Raw genomic sequence first — 25,848 nt, 5'->3', positions numbered from 1 at the left:
TTGACACTTTTCAGAATTCTGAAGCACTTTGGCACTTCCGAAATTCAGCATTTCAGCAGTTCGGTTCGGTTCGGCACTTGGGAAATTTGTCACTTCGGAAAATCGGCAAACTGGAAGCATCCAAATGTCTGAATTGCTTAAATTCATTTAAATTCAGACCGAAACAAATTGCACATGTCTAGTTTTAAACATTATTACAATACTATTAAGAAGCCGTTTTAGGAAGATTTGACAGTTCAAGAAAAAACTAAAAATTCCAAACTACATTTGATGTAATATTAACAATATAATTAAAGCAAACAAATAAAGTTAACTAATCCAAACTAAAACTGTAATAGCTTATCCAGATATGTAATACGATTTGTATATTTTTGGTATAGGATATATATATAATGTTTTTTTTTCATTTTTATATTTATTTTCATTCACTTATTTATTGTGATTTAACTATTAAGCTCCTGGATACCCACATTTGTTGTGTATTACATGTAATATGGACATATTTGGAAGCTTAAAGAATCCATCATGTGTTTTACTGGTATTCAGCATTACTTGCTGCATCATCACTCCCTCTGGAAAATACACTTGTATTCAAAGCCATACAGAGGTATACCTAGGTCACTTCCAACTAAGGCAAAAATGTTGCCCCTCCACGCATACTTCAGTGCACTACTGTTTGCTAAACAACCCCCATTCACGCCCTTGTGTGTATCTTTTGGCACTCATAGGGTTTCTCTCCTAATCTCCTCTTATCCCCTTGATGTCCCTTAATTCCCCTTTTCCTTTTTTAGGCATCTCCTAGTCTCATTATGTGGCCCAAAGCTGCCCAGTGTATCTTGCACAACTGGTGTGCGTTGCTTAACCCCTTCACCCAAAGTATTTGTTTGATACACAACCCTAATGTGTACTCAACACTATTGTACCAAGCACGGGGCGGTTGTGGCTGTTTACCCTAGATGACAGGCGGGAGGGGAATGCACACAGCACCGCTGTTCCGCCTGTTTGTGGAAACATGTCTGAGTCTTGATGGAGTGGTGAAACTCAGATGCAGAGAACAGCACACACGTAATAAAAAGACTTTCAGGAGAGTCCTAGTTTAGACAGGGACCTGATAGGTTTGTGGTTGAGCAAGGTATGTGACAAAAGGGAGAGACAAAGGTGTAATCAGGAGGTCTGTAAGTCAGGGCTGTCAGCGAAGTAGCAGTCAAGAGCAAGCCCCAATCAATAACCCAGGGGAGACAACCATGGGGTGTAATTGGAACTGACAGCAGGACAGTAGTAAATAACACCAGGAGTCACAGCAAGCTGTAAACTAACCAAGCAACTACTGGGGCATTAGCTGGGCCTTTATAGGCATTATATGCTAATGTGGGGTTCTTACATGGAAGGAGAGTAGAGGTGATGTCCACAAATTAAGAGGCCACCATTATGTGGGCCTTGACGACATACCTCACTAGGAGCACAGTATGGTGAGCAGGGCCACATTTATTGGATGTCAGAGGCCTGTAGGCATGGAAATTTAAGGTATCCCCTGCTCCCCCTTCCCCAAATAAATGGAATTTAAAACGACTTAATTCAGCCAAAGTGTTTCCGAAATATCAGAAACCCGGATGCCTATAGGACACTGTCTAATAGATAGCTGCTCTACTTTGGTACCCTTATGTGGAATTGCCTCATGTTTGATGCCAGATTAGGGCTCTGTTTAGTACATATTTCCTCTGATTTTGGTACCCTTATGAGGGGTTGCCTTATTTAGGATAACAAATTAATGTGCTGATTAGTAAATAGCTCTCCTACTTTAATACCCTTTTGTGGGATTGACCTACTTAACATAGTCCCCCCAATCAGGTACCTTTACATATGATTGCCATTCTTAGGATTTCACATTAGGATGCTGTTTAGTAGATAGCTCTCTTAATTTAGTACCCTTATGTGGGTTTAGGGTGCCAAACTAGGGCGCTGTTTAGAAGATAGCTCCACTAATTTGGTACCTTATGTGGGATTGCCCTACATAGGATACCATATTAGGGTGCTGATTATTAGATAGATCTCCTAATTATGTACTCTTATGAGGAATTGCCCTACTTAGGAAAGCTCATCTAACTTGGTAACTTATGTGGGATTGTCTTACTTAGGATACCATTTCACTTGCTGAAAACAAAACTTAAGACAGAAAGACCCACGTACTAACAACTGAAGACAGCTGCAGTAAAGACCTGGAAAAGCATCACAAAGGAAGGAGTATGATGATGTTCATGTGTTGGAGACTGCAAGTAGTCATTGCCTGCAAAGCAGTCTCGACAAATTATGAAAAAGTAACCCATTTTATTTATGTGTTCATTTATCTAATTACATTTAAGCCCCTGAATTAAGGGAACCGTGTATGAAAATGGTTGCAATTCCTAAACTTTACATGCAATATTTTTGCTCAACCCCTTAAATTGAACCTGAAAGTCTACACTTCATTTGCATGTCGGTTGTTTCATTTCAAATCCATTGTTGTTGAATACAGAGCCAAGATTCTGAATATTGTGTCAGTGTCCAAATATTTCCAGGCCTTACTGTAGTTTTCCACTGGTCATCATCCTTGGTAGAGGGAACACAGAGCAACATAGGCAGTGGACACCCTTAGGGGGTCATCATATAATGCACACATTGCTGCAGTGAAAGAATCTGATGTGTGGACTGCTGGTGTGCAAGAGCTGGTGAGTTAATGTCTGTGATTGCCCTGTCAGGAGTGTTATTGCCGTGTGGACCTTAGTGTAGTCATTGTGATAGGCAGGTACAAAAAAAGGGAGGAGGTGGAGCAGCGCTATATAACAAAATATGGAGGCAGCACCCCTGAAAAAAGGGAAATTCTCTTATGACAATAGCAAAAAAGAGAAAAGAAAAAGAGGAGTGCTCCAAGGATGTGTCAGATAGTATATTTTACAGTAAAAAAAATATAATAAAATAAAATACATACACGGAATGCATTCTTGCCTTGTCAGAAATTCACTTACAGCCTTGCGGTGCATTAAATACATAACATAGAAACATAGAAACACAGAATGTGACGGCAGATAAGAACCATTCGGCCCATCTAGTCTGCCCAATTTTCTAAATACTTCCATTAGTCCCTTATCTTATAGTTAGGATAGCCTTATTTTTTATCATTTTTTATCATAATAACATTAACATATAATAATGTATACTTCTAGAACTATGATAAAAGAAAAAAAAAATGTGCACTGCACGGTACATATAGAGTTTCCCATCTATTTCTTGGTCTGTTTAAACATGCCATCAAAAGACCCTCTTATGGGCTCTTACAATGTTAAATAGCCATTAGTTGTAATGCATTATGTCATTTCAAGTGCTGGGGGCATTGTTTCTCTCCCTCTTCCTACAGCCTGATCTATCAATACATAACCTGTAAATCAAGACTAGCCAGAAAAGTTTCCTATACACTATCACCTGTTAGATTAGACACTGCTCAGTGGTTGCATTCCTCACAGTTAACTGACTTCCTTCCAATTCACATAGACTGAGCAACATCCTAAACAGATGAAAAGCTACCAATTTCACTGGTAAGTTTGCACATATAATATGATTTTAAACTGTATTGTTCGGGACATGGCATAATGTTAATCCTCCAAAATACACAGGTTTTTATTTATTTTTTAAGATTATGTAATTGAAGTGATCTGTAATGACTATCAAAGAAACATTGAAATTAAATTACAGACTTCTTACACATGAATGTGCTCAGAATGCAAAGAATTGAACATTCCATGCAAGATTATTTGAGCCAGTTATTCTCAGCAGATAAAATGTACATTTGTGTAACTTGGTAAAGTGTAACAGAAATGATCAGATTATGATTTAGCTGTCATAAATTAAACTTCTAATAAAGTGTATGTCTTTAAAAGGAATATTATACTAGCAATTTATGATTTTCTGGTTCTTTGACAAAGTCATAGTAATATATTGAAAGAGCATTAGAGAAATCATATTTCTCAAATACACGGAATGCATTCTTGCCTTGTCAGAAATTCACTTACAGCCTTGCGGTGCATTAAATACATAACATAGAAACATAGAAACACAGAATGTGATGGCAGATAAGAACCATTCAGCCCATCTAGTCTGCTCAATTTTCTAAATACTTCCATTAGTCCCTGACCTTATCTTATAATTAGGATAGCCTTATGCCTACCCCATGCATGCTTAAACTCCTTTACTGTGTTAACCTCTACCACTTCAGCTGGAAGGATATTCCATGTGTCCACTACCCTCTCAGTAAAGTAATACTTCCTTATATTATTTTTAAAACTTTGCCCCTCTAATTTAAGGCTATGTCCTCTTGTTGTGGTAGTTTTTCTTCTTTTAAATATGGTCTCCTCCTTTATTGTGTTGATTCCTCTTTATGTATTTAAATGTTTCTATCATATTCCCCCTGTCTTGTCTTTCCTCCAAGCTATACATGTTAAGATCCTTTAACTTTCCTGGTACGTTTTATCCTGCAATCAAAGATACGGTCTCCAGTACTGCGTACAATACGCTCAGTGAGGTCTCACCAGTGTTCTGTACAATGGCATGAGCACTTCCCTCTTTCTACTGCTAATAACTCTCCCTATACAACCAAGCATTCTGCTAGCATTTCCTGCTGCTCTATTACAAACAAGAGTCCTGCGCATCCAGTATAGGTGTGCACATCCAGGTTCTACGACAATTTATTTGAGGACAAAATTAAAGCAGCCAACGCTTCAGGCAGCAGCCTTTTCTCAATTCTCATCAGCATTGAGAAAGGGCTGCTGCCCGAAACGTTTGCTGGTTCAAAATGGTCCTCAAATAAATTGTGGTTCTACCTGGGTGTGCACACCTATACTGGATGCGCAGGACTCGTGTTTGTTTTTTGGCTGTATATACACTGTTGGGACTTCAGTGTGGAGTAACTGCAGCACAGGTCTGATTTTCTTTGTTTATACTTTGAATTGCCTACCTCACCCTATTATATAGTGTGCTTTCAATACATACTACTAAGACAATAACAAGTTTAAGACTTGTGGCATTTATGATGATATTGGGGAGTATGTTTGGTTGGATTTTTTTTAAATGAGGCAGATAATGAAATGGTTGAAAAACATAGGACAAAATATTATGGCTGTCAAATATGAAAGTGTCACTTGCCCGTCATTTTTATTTTATCTACCTAATTTAATAATTATATCAAAAAAGGAATGCACGTCAAACTAAAAGGTATCTGCCCTTATTTTTTCTATTATCCTTTTTGACATAATGTACTGTTATAATGTCATAGATAGCACTTTCTCAGTCAGTGCTGTCCAGCCTGTTGTCTGGATTGTGAATACACAAACATTGAACTATTGTCCCTAAAGTGTCAGATTGCAGTTATTCCAATAATGATTTTCAGCTTGTTCAAACCTGGATCATAGAAACAGAGAATAGGAAACTAAAATCACAAATACAATTATGCTCAATACCACAACTACTACTCATTTTTGATTACTCTTAAAGGAACACTGTAGGCACTTTAACAACTTAATTTGAGTAATTAAGTACAATGATTCTCTGTAGAGGAATCATAGGCACATCACGGAGAGTGCAGTGCATGCAATTACGTTCCCCAATGCTCCTCAAGGAACATTGGATTAGCCTGTCATTCTGGAGGCACACTAACCGCAGGAGGAGGTAGAGTCAGAAAAGTAGACTAGTTAATTTATTTTTCATTTATTTAGCTTTTATTTAACAGTTGGGGGTGGGGAAGGGCGACCTACATGACAAGGGGCAACAGGGCTGTAGAATTAGGAATACAGATATGTATTCCAAACACTAAAGTGTTCTTTTAATGCAAAAAAACAACAATATTATCACTTAAATATTTGTGCTACAACTGCTCATAACTCTCCAAAAATCAATAGAAAACAAAATCATACATTTGTTGAACAAAAGGCAGCAAAAATATTGTGACATGTTCTATGTTCTATAAGTCTTTACCAATTATTACAGCTAATTGTTAAGTAATGTTTAATTCACCTGATATGGTCTTTATGTAGTCTTCGTTTTTTAAAAAAGATACAAAATAGCATATACCACACAGGAAATGTGTAATTCCCGATAGAGCATTCATTGCAAGACAAAATTTAAGTATCTGTCAATTATGTGTTTGGCGTCTAGTTAAAGAATAGTTTATATCTATTGTTATGCTAAAGACGTTGGCTAAAAGAAAGTGTCCATGATCTTTAGTGCATTGGACATTGTGAGCCATTTCCTGTTGTTCAGATTTTTTTTATTGTCTATAGTCTAGTGTTTTTGTTAAGCTTATTTGAAGTTCTGTATTATGCACACATGAAAAGGACGAAGGATCAATTAGTGAAGCATTAACATATTTTTTATTTTTTTTATTTTTGTAGTATAACATTTGCATGTGAGGTACCCCAAAGGCAATCCTCTAGCATATTACTAACAGTTTAACATAGAGGTACAAGGTAGATCAAGCAAATTTTTTATATATTAGGGTAGAAACAGTATAGCTTTTCTGTGTTTAGGTATTTGCATAACATAACATAGAACACATGAAAAAAGATTATATCGCAAAACCTTCTATGATCGTTAAGTTATGATGTACGGAGCTACGGCTAAGAAGGTCTTAGACAGATTAATAAGATTGGTAAGTGGGGGTTGGAGACAGGAGTAAACTCCTAGGGATGCCCCAGGCCAGGGACCACCAGAGCTTGGTACGGTAATGCTATGCTATACAGGCTTCAGCAGCGGGGGTTAACTTTGAAAGAACAGGCAGCATGTCTAAGGATACAGTCACTGAGCAGTTTTGTGGTAGCCTTAAGGGAACAGTCGAGTAAGCCACCCTCTCCTCTGCCCGAAACCACATAGCAGCGTTATCCTGTATATTGGCTAAAGCGTGCATGTTGACAATGAGCTGTACATGTATGTGTTAGGTAAAATTCCGATATACATTAAATATTTTAGGCACGGAGAAATTAGCATTGTATACAATATAAGGTGAGAACAGGCTGTGTCTACTCAATGCTGGCTATTATTAGAGCTAAATGTCCACCTCACTGCAGTTCCCTGCGCAATGATAGCTAGGTAAAAGAGAAACAACAAACAGGAAATAAAAAGAAAAAACAAGGCGCCAGGAGCACGGAAGCATGGCTTATAAAATAAAGTTAGTATAAATCAGAGCCAGTGATGGCTATTTAGGACTTGTTCAGTAAGTCACCAGTCGTCCGATACCCATGTTTTGAAAGAGTCAGGAGCGTGTTGGTGGGTAGTGAAGCGGGCTGTCTGCTCTGGGGGACCTGAATCTACCTCTTTGCGTGCACGGACGCCTCCAGCTCCAAAGTCCAGTATGCTTTTTCACTTTGTCCACCAGCATATAGTGAAGATGATCATCTGGGCCGTGGCCTTTGAGCCTTCTCAGCGCTTTTGAGCAGTGCTGCCCAGTGAGACTCTCTTGGTAGGGCGGTGTGCAGGTGAATTTTCGTGCCCCTCCAAAGTGTCGCACGGCAAAGCGTCGGCTGTGCGGTAAGGCGGGTTTGCGGTGATGTGGTGCCGCTTTACGTCTGGGTGCACGGAGTAACCGCTGGTAAGACGGGTGGCGGGGTGGGCACTTCTCCTTACTTGGCCCCTGTCTTATGTCGTTTCAGGGAACTGCAGTTTCTGCTTCAAGTGGCAGTGTGGCGGGTGGGTGACTAGCTTTGGGTCTGCACTCTAGGCGTCTCCAAAAGTCTGCACAGACTCTATTGAACCTGGCCTCAAAGCCCTCTCTCCAGGCCTGCAGGCTCTCCTGGGGTTGTGACTCGGCGGCCATCTTGGTTGCGGCATGCAAGCTTTGTTCCGGCCGGGTACTCCCCTGCTGTAGGTCTGAGGGTTTCTCCAACTGGGACCAGGATAACCCCCACCGGTCCAGAGGAAGGATGCGGGGTGTTGGCACGGTTGCTGCTCGGCTCGGTTCCCGTGTCTAGTGATCGGTGGTTTCTCCCAGCCATCAGACCGTCTGTCATGCTAGCCTTAGGTGTGGAGTGTGGTGGATCTCGATAGAAAGGCACTTTTTTGGTGTCCACGAGCTCCCACTCGATGCAGCAATGCGCCTCCGTTAGATTGGTCTGTAAAAACCATGTTTATGGCGAGTTTTCATTGCTTTTATGTTTAGCTGTGCCAGAGCTCTCTCCAAGCACGTCTGGCCAGCTCGGCTGTCAGGCCCCGCCCCCCAGCATTAACATATTTTTAATCAATAAAACAATATAGCTTATCACACTTACTTTACTATAACAGTTTCATATTAACTTTAAAATGTGAACAAGTGCTTTCACTCCCTTTAACACCCATATGTCTCACACTTTATATTCTTTGCACTTTTCTCTAAAGACAAGATGACCCAAATGTCCTTATATGGTATAAATACATTTCTACATTGTGTATATTTTTTAAAATATCTTTGTGAAATAAAAATAGGAGAGGAACAGCGCTACAGTACTGATCACAGGGGAGAATAGAGCTGCACACCTGAGGGGAAGGGTAACCCTCAAACCCTTCAAAGAATGGAGAGAACAAGATACAACAAATACAGGGTGCGCTAAGTAGGACAATGAGAGATAATAAACAAAAATAATATAAAGAGTCTCTTAAAGTACAGCGAAGACCTGGAGTGTATATTCTTCAGTTCTTGCTTTGAATCCTCAGTGGTAAATATGAAATACAAAAGACCAATAGTGCAAAACCGTTTTAGGAAAGCTGGATCACGAACAACATAGAAGTAGAGAAGTGCCAACTCACAATTTAAAGAGCTATGCCCAGCTCTAGGTAAAACAGCATACAGTGGTATTTAATACTCCCCACATGTAGGATATAACTGGACATTTGGAGGTGTATCCTCAAGACTTCTTACACCATTCCAGATAAGCGTCAGCATATAAAATACATAAAAGGAGGAAAAACCCAATGGTGCAATAACGTAGGTTAACTGCAACTACAGACAACACTGAGGTCCTAAGAGTGCCAACTTACAATTGGGAGAGCTATAACCAGCTCTGAGTAAAACAGCATACAGTGGTATTTAAACTCCCCACATGTAGGATATCCTTCTAGCGATGCTTGCAGTGCCGGTCTTATGAAATAAAATCACAAGAGAGGTCCCATAGTGTTAACCGTATAAAAAATAGCAGTAAAAGGTAAAATGAAACATACTTACAGTGTTCAGAGCAGCCACACTGCTCTATGAACCAGGCGTAGGTGGAATAATCCCCACCAGGGATTTCTTTTGTACTACTGGATCTTTAAAATGATACAAAATCAGCCAGGATAAAACAGCAACAAATAAAAGTAAGTGTGCAAAATACTTTTATTGGATTCTTATAAAAACACTACGCGTTTCGCCAAAACAGGCTTTATCACTTGATAAAGCCTGTTTTGGCGAAAAGTGTTGTATTTTTAAAATGATAAAGCCTGGTAAAGCACAAAACTTTTTTTTTTTTACACAGACTGATTTCTAAAATTTTTTTGCAATTTAAAGACATATTACTGAGTATTATTGCTATTTTGCTCTCTTATTTACTTACAAACACCAACAATATGTAGTTCCTAGAAAAAGGGACATTAGGATAGAAAATAAGGAAATAGGAATCTGTGTCCGAAATAGGGATTGCCCCTTCTAAATAGGGACACTTGACAGATACGAACACGCTCAATACAAAAATGTAGTATAACTCTATTAAGTTAACATATAAACACAAGACTCCAACAAACAAAGCCTGATGCTTCAGTCTTGCCATTTTTTTTAGGTCACAACATAATATAATTACGTTTGGTAGTTGGGCATATTGCTAGTATCTCAATTAAGAATGGTGGTTCATTTCTCCCACTGGTCAGTAATTTCCAGAGAAAGATAACTGCAGAGGGCATGTAAATAATTAGGGTTCTTATGAACTTGCCAACTGGATGCTGGGGAGGTCAAACCCTATCGATGAGATCTATGGCACCCACCATCTCAAGTAAATTCTTATCTATTTCAAGACTTCAGTTTTTCCTATGGCTTTTTAAACTCCTCTTCCTTGTCAATGCTCCGGGGAAGTCCCATTTAACATATCTAGTTAACCAGACAAGTATCTGGGACTAATTCTTTGATTTTATTTCATTTTATACTTGGATTTTTATTCATAATAAAGCACCTTTTTGGAACTTATCCTTTGGGATTTTGCATTACTATAAATAGCAAATCTAAAAGGGAAAAAGAAAGGGAAGCAGAAAGCACCAAGCACCTTTAAAGGAACCATCAAGCCTTTGAGGAGAGAAAAAAGGATTGGGACATCCTTGAATGGTCCAGAAGCGCATACCACCTATGAGGGTATGACTCCAGGCTTGTGAGTTATAATATCTCATGTTATATATTCTTAATTCTTATTTACAGTGTTGCACTATTGCCTGTATAATTTTGTTTTACAGATTATTGACTGTACCATATTTCTAGGAGATCCACCTTTTTATATGTATGTATATTTAACATTTCTGGCTTTTGTCATACGGGTATTAGTAGTAAACACTTCCTCCTTAGTTCTTGTAAATTAATATTAACTAGAAGGGTTTAATGACTGTTGTCAAGAGAAATCCGATTTTTATTCAACAATGGTTTAAGAAACCATGTTTAGATCTCTGCTTTGTATAGATGTTAGGATGGGAAATATAATTATTTTTGATGTACATCTATGGAGACGCATGTTATGTTTTGTAGGATTTTTAATTAATTGAACTAAAAAAAATACCTCCTGGCACTGGAGCCTGGCTTACAATCATATAGTTACATATAGAGGCTGGCTTACAATCATGGATTACGTCGCAATGTCCTGCTCTTGTCCTGCTATGACCTTGAGCAGTTGTTAGGGCATTTAATGACAGGCTCTCACTTACATTTTTTGGGCCTAATACTTTTGGTGGCATTAAGGACAAAAAAAAAACTCTGATATGGTGGACAGGGAAATCCCAAATCTGGATTGTCCTACTGAATATAGGATTCTTGGTATCTATCCTGAAAACAGATATTTAGCACATACTAATAGGCAATCAGTTTTTGGCTTACATCTTATCAGCAAAAACAAAGCCTTTGCAGCTAGTGTGTTTTTTGTGTGTAAGTTCGAACATTTTACAGACTTTACATGTGATATACGTCTTGATGTAATTTACTCACATTAATAACTTGCAAGTTATAGCAGTAATGTAGGGATAAAATGTATTAAAAAAAAATACTGTCATACAGAATAATAATATATATTACTACTGGAAATAATTAAATACTGAATAAATATATATAATAGTTATTCATTTTTATTATTAAACTTGTTTATTCTCTGCACAATTTGCCTTCCTTGGGCCAAGGAGGGGGGAATCCTGATTCCCATTGGTCCTGGGCACCTGCTCTGCACCTTCAGCGGTGCAAACTACTCACTCCTGCAGGCTTTTTGTAAAGTATCAAAATTTTGCCATAGTAACCCACAGCAACGTTCTAAAACACTTCTGGGAGCAATTTACTGCAAGCTCTTGGGCTACCTGGCATTGTAGATGGCTAGAGCATCTAGGTCACATCAGCCCTGAAGGGGCAAACTGGGGAGATCCTTTGATCTCCTTGGTCGGATTCAGCCCATTCGTGGTCCACTGAGCATTTGCCTGGTTTGGCCTGCTTATATACATAATTACATATCAGTAACATATGATCCATCAAGTGCAACCTCTTACACATCTCTGCTTTTTGACTACAAAAAGGGCAAAATGTGGTTGAAAAAAATTGCATTAGATCGATGATTTTTGTTATATGGATCATTTCAATATTACCATAAAGAATTTGTGGCGAAAACAACCTCGCCACTGGGCCCTGGAGAAGCCTGTTTGCTAGCCTCCTACCTGCTGACTATGGCCCCTGGGTTATTTGGGGCATATTGTACTTTATATTGCTGCAACTGGCCCTTTTAAAATCATCGATGGACATATTGGGACTTTTTGGGATTGTGGCGAAACCGACCTCGCCACGTGTCCTTGGAGGGGGCCGATTGCCCGCCTCTTGCCTTTGGACTATGGACCAGACTTTATGGGAATGTGATACCCCAGATAGCTATACCATGGAGCCTATTCATAATGAAAGACTATGGGAAAGACTTTAGCTCCATGGCAATTGTGCTGTGTGAGTAGGATCTGCGCGCTATTCGGTAGTTTTGTGCGCGCAGATCCCAGCTATCTGGGGATAGGTGAAATGTCTGTGTGTTATGTGTAAAAGGTGAATTTATGTATTTTAAAGTGTTTTACTGTCTTTGTGTCCCCATGTGCTTAATGGAGTCTGTCTCTGTGCTGGGAGATAATTGGATTACTTCTCCAGCACGGAGAAGGCCCTGGAAAGCTAGGGGTTTTAAAAGATACTTTTAGTAACTTTTGAACCCCTGGTCTGATCCATGCCATTTTTTAATATGTTGTTCCCCTGAATGGATTGATTGTGGATATGTAATTTTGTGTGAATGTGATGTATGGTTTTGAAGTTATAAATATTGTGTAAAAAGTATATTTTAAACTGTATGAATAATGGGATTATGTGTCACACTAAGGGGAGGGGATGTGTGGGAGGTAACATCTATGTCATTGGTTCTTTTATGCCTCCCCCTGGGTGTGGCCTGTATGTGTGAGTTGGAAATAAAAGCCAGGCTGGATGAGCCAGTCCAGAGTTCCTGCTTAACCCTCAAAGTGAAGTGTCGTCTCATTTGGGGGAGGATTTATTGTATGCTGTTCCAGTTTGACTGCTAGGAGTGTAAACCTATTCGGATGGTTTCCTATTCAACTGTCTACAGCATTCATATGCTTGAGAGGATTTATACGCTTCTCTGATTCGGTGGTTGTGGTGTCTGCTGCAGTGCTTGGAGTCCTCAGGAAACGCTAGGAGCATCCATTAACGGAGGTACCCAGTTGGGGTGCCAGGCGATCCGTTACATTGGTGGCAAGTGGTGGGATGGCATCCTAGTGTGAGGTAAAGCAGCTCAGAGACACTGTTTGGATTTACAAATTGAGGGCAACGCTAGCAGTCGTGCAGCGCCCCTGGGAGCAGACAAGTATGGAAGGTTCTGGCTCTGGAGATGATTGGCTGGCCGAGGTGAGGCAGCGAGTGGCCGAGTATGGGGATGATATACCCATGGAGACACGCCGGGTGATCTGGAACCAGGTCATGGCTGAGCGAAACACAAGGCTGGACCGAGAATTCCGGTTGGCAAAAGAGAGGAAGTATGCTCAGCAGCAGGAGCGTTACAGCAGCCGAGTAGAGGCTGCATCCGAGGAGGTTAGCCGTCTTTCCCTGAGGCGGCGGGAGGAACCCGAATTGGGGGTCCTCATAGACTGGTCCTGTGAGGAACCACAACAGGCAGGTAGAGATAGGACTAAGGTCTCTCCACCGGGCCCACCGGGATGCTGGGCAGCCGGCCCAGATCCCCAGCAGCAGCCAGAGTTGCCAGGTGGGGAAGCAGGTGGCCCTTACGCACAAATGTTGAGGGGCCACACGGATTGGTCCTGGGAAGACCCACAGATGGCAGGTGGAGATGGGACTGCGGTCTCTCTACCGGCCCTACAGGGATGCTGGGCAGTCGGCCCAGATCCCCAGCGGCAGTGTGCGTTACAGGGAGCTGAAGGTGCCGTTCTTGCTCCCCAGCGGCAGTCTACGGTGCAGGGAGAGGAGCCTGTTATCCCCTCTCCCCAGCGGCTGAAGGTGTGTAAGGGAGAGGAGTTTGTTATTCCCTCTCCCCAGCGGCAGCGCAGCTCACCAAGGGGAGACAGTAAGCCCCTCACCAGCGCAGATGGGACCGTGGTCTCTGCGCCCTGCCTACAGGGAGTACAGAGGGTCAGCCCTGCTCCCCAGCGGCTGAAAGTGTGTAAGGGAGAGGAGTTTGTTACCCCCTCTCCCCAGCGGCAGCTTAGCGCACCAAGGGGAGACAGTAAGCCCCACACCAGCGCAGATGGGACCGTGGTCTCTGCGCCCAAGTTACAGGGAGCTGAAGGGGCCGTCCTCCCTCCCCAGCGGCAGTGTGATTTGTTGGGAATTGGGAGCCCAGTCTCCTTTCCCCAGCGGCAGAGTGTCCAGCAGGGAATAGAGAGCCCAGTCTCCTTTCCCCAGCAGCAGGACACTGCATTGGGAGGAGAGACAGTCGGTCTCCCTCCACAAAGACTGAAAGTATGCATGGGAGAGGAGATTGTTACCACCTCTCCCCAGTGGCAGAGTGTTCTAATGGGAGAGGAGCTGGTTACCACCTCTCCCCAGCAGCAGCTTAATGTACCAGGGGGAGACTGTAAGCCCCACAACTGTGCAGATGGGACTGTGGTCTCTGCACCTACAGCACAGGGGGTAAGGACAGTCAGTCCTGTCCCCCAGCAACAAGGCTGCTTAGCCAAAGGGGAGACAGTCGGTCTCCCCCTCCAACAGCGGAGCTATGTATCCAAAGGGGAGACAGTCGGTCTCCAGCAGCAGAGCTGTGCAGCTAAAGAGGAGACAGTCGGTCTCCAGCAACCAGGCTCCAACCAGACTACTCCCGTGGTAGTGCTGGCACCAGGACAGAGTACCGCTGGTCTCTGCCCCCTCAGCAACCCACCAAGGCAGCCTACCAGTCCCCCACACAGCCGTGGTAAGGCACCTGGACATGGACAAGATTCTCCCTTACCCAGGTGTAGTAACCATTTATTGCGGGTGGGCTGTACTGCTGTTTCTGTCTTGTGGGTGGGCTGCTGGACTAACAAGGGCACTGACCGGCAAGAGGTCAGGTACCCGTTAGTCTGTTTGGAAAAGGGGAGAAATGTGGCGAAAACAACCTCGCCACTGGGCCCTGGAGAAGCCTGTTTGCTAGCCTCCTACCTGCTGACTATGGCCCCTGGGTTATTTGGGGCATATTGTACTTTATATTGCTGCAACTGGCCCTTTTAAAATCATCGATGGACATATTGGGACTTTTTGGGATTGTGGCGAAACCGACCTCGCCACGTGTCCTTGGAGGGGGCCGATTGCCCGCCTCTTGCCTTTGGACTATGGACCAGACTTTATGGGAATGTGATACCCCAGATAGCTATACCATGGAGCCTATTCATAATGAAAGACTATGGGAAAGACTTTAGCTCCATGGCAATTGTGCTGTGTGAGTAGGATCTGCGCGCTATTCGGTAGTTTTGTGCGCGCAGATCCCAGCTATCTGGGGATAGGTGAAATGTCTGTGTGTTATGTGTAAAAGGTGAATTTATGTATTTTAAAGTGTTTTACTGTCTTTGTGTCCCCATGTGCTTAATGGAGTCTGTCTCTGTGCTGGGAGATAATTGGATTACTTCTCCAGCACGGAGAAGGCCCTGGAAAGCTAGGGGTTTTAAAAGATACTTTTAGTAACTTTTGAACCCCTGGTCTGATCCATGCCATTTTTTAATATGTTGTTCCCCTGAATGGATTGATTGTGGATATGTAATTTTGTGTGAATGTGATGTATGGTTTTGAAGTTATAAATATTGTGTAAAAAGTATATTTTAAACTGTATGAATAATGGGATTATGTGTCACACTAAGGGGAGGGGATGTGTGGGAGGTAACATCTATGTCATTGGTTCTTTTATGCCTCCCCCTGGGTGTGGCCTGTATGTGTGAGTTGGAAATAAAAGCCAGGCTGGATGAGCCAGTCCAGAGTTCCTGCTTAACCCTCAAAGTGAAGTGTCGTCTCATTTGGGGGAGGATTTATTGTATGCTGTTCCAGTTTGACTGCTAGGAGTGTAAACCTATTCGGATGGTTTCCTATTCAACTGTCTACAGCATTCATATGCTTGAGAGGATTTATACGCTTCTCTGATTCGGTGGTTGTGGTGTCTGCTGCAGTGCTTGGAGTCCTCAGGAAACGCTAGGAGCATCCATTAACGGAGGTACCCAGTCGGGGTGCCAGGCGATCCGTTACATTGGTGGCAAGTGGTGGGATGGCATCCTAGTGTGAGGTAAAGCAGCTCAGAGACACTGTTTGGATTTACAAATTGAGGGCAACGCTAGCAGTCGTGCAGCGCCCCTGGGAGCAGACAAGTATGGAAGGTTCTGGCTCTGGAGATGATTGGCTGGCCGAGGTGAGGCAGCGAGTGGCCGAGTATGGGGATGATATACCCATGGAGACACGCCGGGTGATCTGGAACCAGGTCATGGCTGAGCGAAACACAAGGCTGGACCGAGAATTCCGGTTGGCAAAAGAGAGGAAGTATGCTCAGCAGCAGGAGCGTTACAGCAGCCGAGTAGAGGCTGCATCCGAGGAGGTTAGCCGTCTTTCCCTGAGGCGGCGGGAGGAACCCGAATTGGGGGTCCTCATAGACTGGTCCTGTGAGGAACCACAACAGGCAGGTAGAGATAGGACTAAGGTCTCTCCACCGGGCCCACCGGGATGCTGGGCAGCCGGCCCAGATCCCCAGCAGCAGCCAGAGTTGCCAGGTGGGGAAGCAGGTGGCCCTTACGCACAAATGTTGAGGGGCCACACGGATTGGTCCTGGGAAGACCCACAGATGGCAGGTGGAGATGGGACTGCGGTCTCTCTACCGGCCCTAATATGTTGTTCCCCTGAATGGATTGATTGTGGATATGTAATTTTGTGTGAATGTGATGTATGGTTTTGAAGTTATAAATATTGTGTAAAAAGTATATTTTAAACTGTATGAATAATGGGATTATGTGTCACACTAAGGGGAGGGGATGTGTGGGAGGTAACATCTATGTCATTGGTTCTTTTATGCCTCCCCCTGGGTGTGGCCTGTATGTGTGAGTTGGAAATAAAAGCCAGGCTGGATGAGCCAGTCCAGAGTTCCTGCTTAACCCTCAAAGTGAAGTGTCGTCTCATTTGGGGGAGGATTTATTGTATGCTGTTCCAGTTTGACTGCTAGGAGTGTAAACCTATTCGGATGGTTTCCTATTCAACTGTCTACAGCATTCATATGCTTGAGAGGATTTATACGCTTCTCTGATTCGGTGGTTGTGGTGTCTGCTGCAGTGCTTGGAGTCCTCAGGAAACGCTAGGAGCATCCATTAACGGAGGTACCCAGTCGGGGTGCCAGGCGATCCGTTACATAATTGTTGATTGCATTTTAAATACAGTTACATTTGTATGATTAGGATATGTTACATTGTCTAGTATCATGTGCTGTTTAGAAAGTCAGCTTTTAAAGTCAGTTCACCATCTGCATACATTCTTATATTTATTAAATAAGGTTTTAGCAAAGTTTTGTCGCAATATATAAAGAGGCGCGCAATGACATCACTATATCTATACAAGTGAAATATGCAGTTAGCGAGATCAACATGTGATTAATTGCTTTGCGGAATAACCAGATAGTTTTCAAGGTTTCAGTGACATGTAGTATTAGAGTATCAACAGAAAAACTATATCAGAAAGTACTATGGAATAAAGTAATCTCAATGCAGATAAGGGAACTTTGGAATATACAGTAAATTAGTGATGGCAAACCCTTTTTGAGTTTGAGTGCTCAAACTGCAAATGGAAACCAACTTATTTTTCTCAATAAGCCAACACTGCCATTAAACGTAAATACAGAAGTCAAGCTGTGTGTGATATGTGGGCTGGGTGTTTATTTTAATTTAATTGCATTAGTAAAATCAAAAAGAAAACTGTCCCCCCCGCCCCTCCTTTACTTCTTACTTATTTTGCAGTAAGGGGGCCATCTACCTGGTGGTTCATTGGGGCTTAATTATTCCCTCATGGTTAGTGGGGGTTAACAATAGATACCTTGTGGTCAATGGTGTCAATAATAAATCTCTGCTTGTCCAGTGGTCTTAATAATGATTCCCTGGTGGTGTGGTGGTGGAATGCATGGTCTGCACCTCTGCCTGGTGCGGTCCATATTAGTCTCTCCTTTTGGTCTGGCTCTTAATGAAAAAGTTAGAATGCAGAGTTGGAATCCTGCCAACCGCACTGACTCCGTCATTGAGAACTAAAACCACAGTATGGTGGAACTACAGATCATGTGCTTCCTCACCGGGCTACCAGGAACTTGAACTTTGGAGACAGAGTGCCTTTAATTATTTTTATTTTGTAATATATGTTTTGTTTTTATATTGGTTATATATTTTGTAAATGTTGTATTTACACTCTATTAGTGTTATTCACTTAAGTGAAAAATCTAAATGAATTTCAAATTTAAGGCAAAGTACCTGAACTTAAATCATAACTGACTTTGAGAATGTTTCCAGTTTGGCTAGTTTACCTTGAATTAACCCTGTTAATTTCGTATCTGTATTTATGCAAACTACTATTGAAAGTAGTTTTCACTAAAGCTTCAGAGTACCTAAACCAATAAGACTGTGCAATAAGTCCAGATGGTTCTATCAATAATTATCCACCTTACCTTTAAGTGATGTTTTCTTGCTTGTTTAGAGAAACTTAGAGAAATACAAATTGGGGTATGGAATTCTAAAGGTACAAGAAATATTAAAGAATTGACCAAAATCACCCACCACGTTGAATCTTATATAGTGAAAGAGTACAAGCAGTATTAGTGTAATCAAATAATTAGGGTAGATTTATTGAAATGTTGCCAACACTTTCATTTCTAATTTTTGGTGCAATTTATTAAATCAGTCTCATATTTTAAGCTGTAGCCTTTGTGCTCCCTAACCGTAATCTTTAAATATTTACCGCATTTTAAGTGACACAGCAGATTTATGATTTTTTTTTGTAATTCTATATTTTTGCAGTGCATAAAGAGACAAAGACATACATGTCCACTATGCCCCAACAGCATAGACAATTTTAATATCTTACACAGAAAATTAGAGTGGCATACAAGAGCAGTGCACAATATTTAAAATGAAATTAAAATGATCAGGATATGCTTCCATGTCTAGAATACTGGTCGAAGCTGAACGATAATAAGGAGGAAATCAACTAGACAGGAGGAATAATAACAGTAGAAATAACACTGTGCTATAACCTGCTGGAATGCAACATTCTTGTTCAAGACGGTAGCAGAGACAACAGGGCTGAAATAGAAATGGTCAATAGATTAACAGTTTTATCTCCAAGGAGGCCTCCCCGGCTAGGGAACTAATAATAATCTATAGCGAGGTCCGTAAAGTAGCGTAAAGATCATAAAGATCAGCAGGGCCACCAATAATCTGAAATAACTGATGAGTATAGTGAGCGAATCAAAGGCATGTTCCCTATAGCATCATAGACAGAAGGACAGAATTAAATTAAAGGACTAGGGGCCTCAAGAAGTCTCACCATCCCCTCTCGTCCTATGCCTTCCATGGGCGGTTCACAGTCCAGCAACATGGGGAGATTCTTTAGACTCCACAGTGAAAGTATTTTCCAATGGTGCTGGAGCCACCTTGCCATCGGTTGTCCCATAAGTGTCTCCATCCCCCACGTGAACCTCAAAGTGGGCCAGGATGAATAGTAGAGTACTGTGGAACATCAGGGTCCTGTTGTAGACAGTAGGATCAACAGATTGTGGTGTAGAGATGGGCCCATCTGTGTCCCTGGAGACACCTGCTAGTGCTTATGCTGGACTGCTGGTATGTTGCACCCGGCTTTCTTGATTTTGTAACAGCCCGGTCTTCTCCGCGACTTTCGGGGTCGCCTCTGTTTGAAAGTCAATTGCCGCAGCAGGTTTTAGGGCGGTTGGAACGCGACCCCTGCACACCAGGATGTTGCTATACTCTGCGCTTCAGCTGCCGGCAGAAATCAGCGAAGAGCTTGTTCAGTATGGTCTCGATGTTGGGTGGTACATAGTTGGGTTTAGGTAATCATGTAGTCTCTGCCATTTTAGGTGTGTCTTAGTTCAGACGGGTAGTTCCAATGGCCTCACCCTGAGGTCCTGCCATGACCGAGAAGTCTCTTGAGATTGGACCCAAGATCACCCCCACCAGTCCAAGGGGGGTAACGGGGGCCTTGCTCGATAGGGACCACTTCTGCACACCTCCGGGATTGGATAACAGCTGCCTCTCTGTCAGGATTACAGCATGTAGAATTGTGTAACACAGAGGACTGATACGTAATGTATACCGGACCTTAGAATGGCCGGACTAACGTACCAAAGAATAGTCAGAAATAGCCAAGGTCAAGGGATACAGAAATAGACACAACGATAAGGAAAAGCCAGGAGTCAGGGATGCCAGAAAACAGGGAATTCAAAAACAATGCCAAAGTCAAATTACCAGAATCAATAGATGTTTACATTCTTTAGTTTTAGTGTCATTGAGTGTAATTACACCATCATGTAGGTATTGTGGTAGATTTTCTGTAGCGTGTGGTTTCGTTGGTTTTAGTTATCTGACTGCATTTTTCTTTTTCATGAAAATTTACACAACATTTATAGACAAACTGTCTTATTATATGAAAGTGTACATACAACATTCATGTCCAACCTGCGACCCCTGTTTATGTGTGAGTATGTCTGTGATTGAGTGTGTGTATGTCTGTGATTGTGTGCGTGTATAGGTCTGTGATTGTATGTGTGTATAAATCTGTGATTATATGTGTATGTGTATATATGTAGTTATGTGTAGATTTATATACTTGTGCATGTTTTTAGAAAATAGTTTCCTAATTTTATATCCTTAAACATGGCAATCACACATAAGGATAACAAATAAAAGAGTTATCTGTTAAACAAATGAAACACCAAAATTAAAAAATGGCTTTTGAAATTGTATTATATAAATTAATTATATATTTTATGTATGGCCCAAGACAATTTCTCTTCACTCAATGTGGCTGGGGAAGTCAAAAGGCTGGACACCCATGGTGTACAATATTCAGTGGAATAATATTAATTAAACTAGAAAAACCTCTTCAATAGATACTTTATCTAAATCTTTGTGTTAACATGTTCTGTAATCGTCTTTCAAAAAAGCATCGTTTCACAGCAATTTACAAATGTTAAGGTATAGATACGTTTAAGAATATTCCCCCTATTTGGTAATTGTAAAACAAAATAATGGGCAAATAATTCAAGGTAATCTGCTATCAATAAATTCTCACTCATGAATGGTTATGCAACTCAACAATTTATTATGTATTAAACATTACTTACATATGATGATTACCAGATATTTGGGAGCAAGGTGAATAAAGAGGTATCCTCCTGAGAGTGTGGGATCAGTTCAAATAATCTGTTGGACGTTGGGAGTTCTTTAAAGCAACTCTGTATGTGTTCTACACATAATTCTCATGCACAACATCCATAATAAAACATTGAAAACTCAGAGGAGCCTCTCTTCCTCATCATTTAAAGTCATGGACAATATAACAAATTTACAACTATTTGCCGGATGTCTACTATTGCAGCTGAGAAATAGTTAGGCAATAAAAGGACTGTAATAAAACTGGAGAGAAGAGGCAGATTGATTTCAGCTATTTTAAATACACCTCTGAGAGATGGGTGATGGAACACAAGTAGATGCCTACATAAGTAAGAGACCCACACGTTTAGAGGAACAGAATTCAATTACATGTGCATTTTTATTTCAGACCTAAGGACATCAAAATGGATCTATGAAAAATTGGTGTCCCGAACCCTCAAGATACTGTGAAGATGTGATGAATTTGATCTTTTTAATTGAACACATTCTATCAAAGCTACTGAACCCCTGTTTCATCTTGCCATAGTAACTAGATGTTCTGCAGTAGTACTCATAGCACAAGTGAGTGAAACATGGAACTGTTAGATCAAAATGTTGCAATATGATCCAATAAAACTGCTTTGGTTGTGAACCCTGTGAGTGCCAGAAGCCTTTGTATGCTGCTTCAGCTAAAGCATCCTGTAATCTCTGGAAATTGAGTGTGGTCCTTCATCCTTATGTGGTAATGTACTATTAACATGGGGGTCCCTAGTGTGTGATATATATGCCCCCTTTCTCTGTTTCAAACCTTGGTGTCAATCAGTCTTGGACATTACTCATAATGCAGTGCGACTTTTGGATTTCTAACCCAACCCAAACGGGATAAAAATCCAGTATGAGCAAAGGTCTAAAACAAGTATGGCTAGTTATAACAGGTCATTACAGGTGTCAATCAGAAAAAAAGAAAAACAACAAAAAACAGCAATGGGCAAAAGGTTTATGATGAGAGCAATGAGTGTTAAGTAGAAACTAAATTCTGAAATGCAGATGTCGGAGGAGTTCATAAGCAAACTGGTTCCAAACAATATTGCAAACAGTATAGAGCCACTGCTAACAAGCTAGCAGAGAGACTATGTATGTGTGCCCACCCAGACAGAATGGCCCTATAAATGTCTGATGCAGCTCAGGTACTGCAGCTAATTGTAAGAGGAAGACATTTGTGTACTTGTCTATATGCACAAACGTTCACTGGACTGTAGTCAAATGGGTTGTGTTAATTTGTGCAAAGCATTGTCTTTACAAACTTCCTCTAGGGCTTTAAGTTAGTATCCTGAGCAGAGATACAATACATACACAGGGAAACTGCTTGTCATGTAGATGGTGCAGCTTGTGACACAGATATGGTACGAACAGAAAACTATAAAATAAAAGCTAAATAATGTGCTAATGAATTACTACTATCTGACATTAAAATATGGATTTCTAAACATTGGAGATGGTCCTGAGCTGAATACAAACAATTAGAGTCATGAGTATAGGAAGCAGGGGGAATGGGGAGGATGAAGCCAGTAAATCTAGCGCAGGAGCGTGACGGGAGCTGTAACCCAACACGCAGAAAAGAGGAAAGCCACAAAAGGTGGATTCAAAAGATGTATTACCGAGCCTTAGAGTGGTCGGACTTAACGTATTAATATAGCGAGAATCAAGGTCAAGGATACAGAAATACACGACAAAATACAAAGCCGCGGTCAGGATACCAGAAATTCCAAGGTCAATACGAAGCTGGGTAAGGATACCAGAAATCACAAGGTCAATACAAAGCTGGGTCAGGATACCAGAAATCACAAGGTCAATATGAAGCCAGGTCAGGATACCAGAAATCACGAAGTCAATACGAAGCTGAGGTCAAATACAGAAAATCACTAGGGAATCACTAGGAGCACAAAGTGAGGATCTATACAGAAACCAAGATAGGGCAAAGAATATAGGCCAAAGCAAGTCTTAAATAGGATTACCTGTGTACTGATTGGTCCATGTCATCATTGCGACTCAAAATAGATTAGGGTCGCAATGATGCCGTGGTCACTTTAAGAAGAAGCGTGACGTCACGCCTACACTCTATATAAGGGAGTCCTGGAGGAATTGAGTGCAGGCAGGAGTAGGGCTGAGCGGCTCGAGGGAGGTGAGTACCCTTCCCTATGCTGCGTTGAGTGGGCTGACCGTGCGGCCGAATGTAAGTATATGCAATATGCAATATGCAACAATTAAAGTGTTAGTGCTTGGATGAATATACTCACGATACAAAGCAATATGTGCTAAATCAGGGGTGTCCAACCTTCGGCCCCCCAGATGTTGCTGAACTACAACTCCCATGATTCCGTGGCTATCTATTTAATTGAAAGAATCATGGGAGTTGTAGTTCAGTAAGATCTGGGGGGCTGCAGATTGGACAGGCCTATGCTAAATGAAGAATATAATAAAAGTGACTTTTCTCTCCAAAAACTCCTCATATATACACACCTGTGGTCTCCTCCAAATGGGCCTCTGAAGCACTAACACTTTAATTGTTTAGTTTTAACATTGTTTTTAATTGCTTTTATCACATTAATTTTGTATACTCATAATGTTCTTACAATAGATTAATTTAATACACTTTAGCTCAGTGGTTCCCAAACTTTTTAGGTTCAAGGCGCCCTTAATATTTCAATATTTTTTCAAAACAACTTTCTAGGTTGTATATATGTACAGCACTGCGGCATATACTGGACCCCTAATCTTGTGAGTGGCACTGGTAGATTATTTAAAGAAACAATCCAGACACAATAACCACTAAATTGCTTTGTAGTGGTTATGTTTGACAATTTACCTGGGGTCTGCCGGGATAGGGGCTGTAGTGTGTGTGTGGGGGGGGGGGTGAAATATGTGTGTGTGAGGGGTGCAATATGTGTGTGTGAGGGTTGCAGTGTGCGTGCGTGTGTGTGTGTTTGAGGGGTGCATGTGCGTGTACAGGGGTGCAGTGTGCATGTGAAGGGTGCAGTGTGTGTTCAGGTGTGCATTGTGTTTGTGAAGGATGTAGTTTGTGTGTGTGTGTGTGAGGGGTGCAGTGTGTGTGTTTGTGGGGCAGTTTGTGCATGAGAGGTACAGTGTGTGTGTGAGGGGTATACTGTGTGTGGGGGGGCAGATTGTGTGAGGGGTTCAGTGTGTGTGTGGGGGGGGGATGCAGTGTGTGTGTGGGAGGTGCAGACTGTGAGGGGTACAGTGTGTGTGAAGGGTACAGTGTCTGTGTATGGGGGGAAATGTGTGTGTATGGGGGGTAGTGTGTATGGGCGGGTAATTGTGTGTATGGGATAATTATATGTATGAGGTAGTGTGTGTATTGGGCATAGTGTTTGTATGGGGTTATGAGGGGTAATTATGTGTATGGGGTAGTGTGTGTGTATGGGGGTAGTGTGTGTATGGGGAGGTAATTGTGTGTATGGGGTGGGTAATTGTGTGTGTGTATGGGGGATAATGTGTGTGTATGAGGAGGCAGCGTGTGTATGGGGGGAGTTATTGTGTGGTGTGGAGTCTGTGGGGGTTTGAGGGCAAATGAATAAATATATACTTTGGTTTTTTTTTCTATTAAAAAAAAATTATATCCCCCCTCCCTCCTTACCTTTGTCTGGGAGAGGGGGCATATCCTGTAATCCCTGGTGGTCCTGGTGGGGAAGCCCTGGTGATCCCAGTGGTGAAAGTGAACTCTAGCAGTCTCAGGAGCTGCTAGAGTTCACTCTCGTGAGATTCGGAGCGTTGCTGTGGTAACCATTGAAACACTCCGAGCTCGCGAGAGAAGAACCCAGCAGAGCTGCATGTTAGAGCTCCCCCAGGCCCTCTCTTCCTCCCGCCTCTGCCGGCTGCCAGCAATACAGTGCTAGCGGGCCGGTGAGGGAGATCTCTGATCTCCCCTCCGGTCCTGCGGAGCTGGCAGGGGAGAGTGAGGCAAAGTTCCCGGTGCTATGATCATAGCACCGGTAAAATAACTTGCGGCTCCCCTGTGTGCCCATGGAGCACCGCGGCACACAGTTTGGGAACCACTGCTTTAGCTTATTTAGCACTGTTTATTTGTCTCCCATATTTGGATTTAGTGTAGGACCCACCGATATTGGGGTACTGTGAAGTAGTGGTGGCCTTAACACAATATGGCCACATGGTGGAACTGAATCCCCATATTTTGTCTTTTTAGATAGGCAAATTAAATAGCCTTATATGATTATTAGTGCATTTTTATGTGTGCGCTGTAATTCAATTTGTATCATGGAGAATCATCTAAGTCATTAGTGAACCCACCAAGTCTCCTTACTCAACTCACTAAACCAGTCTATGCATTTATCTCAATGTTCTGTTGGTGAGGTTACCAATAGATATCAAAATAATTGCCAGATGTCTGAAAATGTGTTATTGGAAAGGTGTAGTAACATACACAGAAGCGTGACAAAGCTAACCAGAGATTTTCTACAGATAATTCCAATTCTGTATCCCCTACGGTGCTCAGTATGTCTACTATGTCACATGATGAAGAATTTAGTTCACCTATATCTTAGATGCCAAGGGTGGCGATCAATGGAAATACTATGAGCTGGATTCTATTAGCAAAAATGTTTTCCTCTTCTTATTGAAAAACGATCTTAATGTGCATACATGCTCTCATGTATGTTTTGAATGTCCTATTGATGGTGAAGGCATTTGGTGGTA

At 41.8% G+C, this 25,848-nt stretch overlaps 1 protein-coding gene across 1 annotated transcript in view; it reads left to right on the top strand.

Moving 5' to 3' along the window:
- Nucleotides 1-3,476: 3,476 nt before the first annotated feature.
- LOC134566132 (transmembrane protease serine 11G-like) overlaps nt 3,477-25,848 on the top strand; it is a 54,619-nt gene continuing 32,247 nt past the window's right edge. The window contains exons 1-2 of the mRNA XM_063425837.1: nt 3,477-3,569; nt 21,527-21,699. The gene's annotated coding sequence lies outside the window, so the exon portion shown is untranslated. The remainder of the gene's footprint in view (nt 3,570-21,526; nt 21,700-25,848) is intronic.

The sequence above is a fragment of the Pelobates fuscus genome, chromosome 6 (genome assembly GCF_036172605.1).
Source record: "Pelobates fuscus isolate aPelFus1 chromosome 6, aPelFus1.pri, whole genome shotgun sequence".
In the NCBI taxonomy this organism is placed as follows: Eukaryota; Metazoa; Chordata; class Amphibia; order Anura; family Pelobatidae; genus Pelobates; species Pelobates fuscus.
The sequence above is the reverse complement of the archived record's forward strand: the minus strand, read 5'-3'. Positions and strand labels throughout refer to the sequence as shown.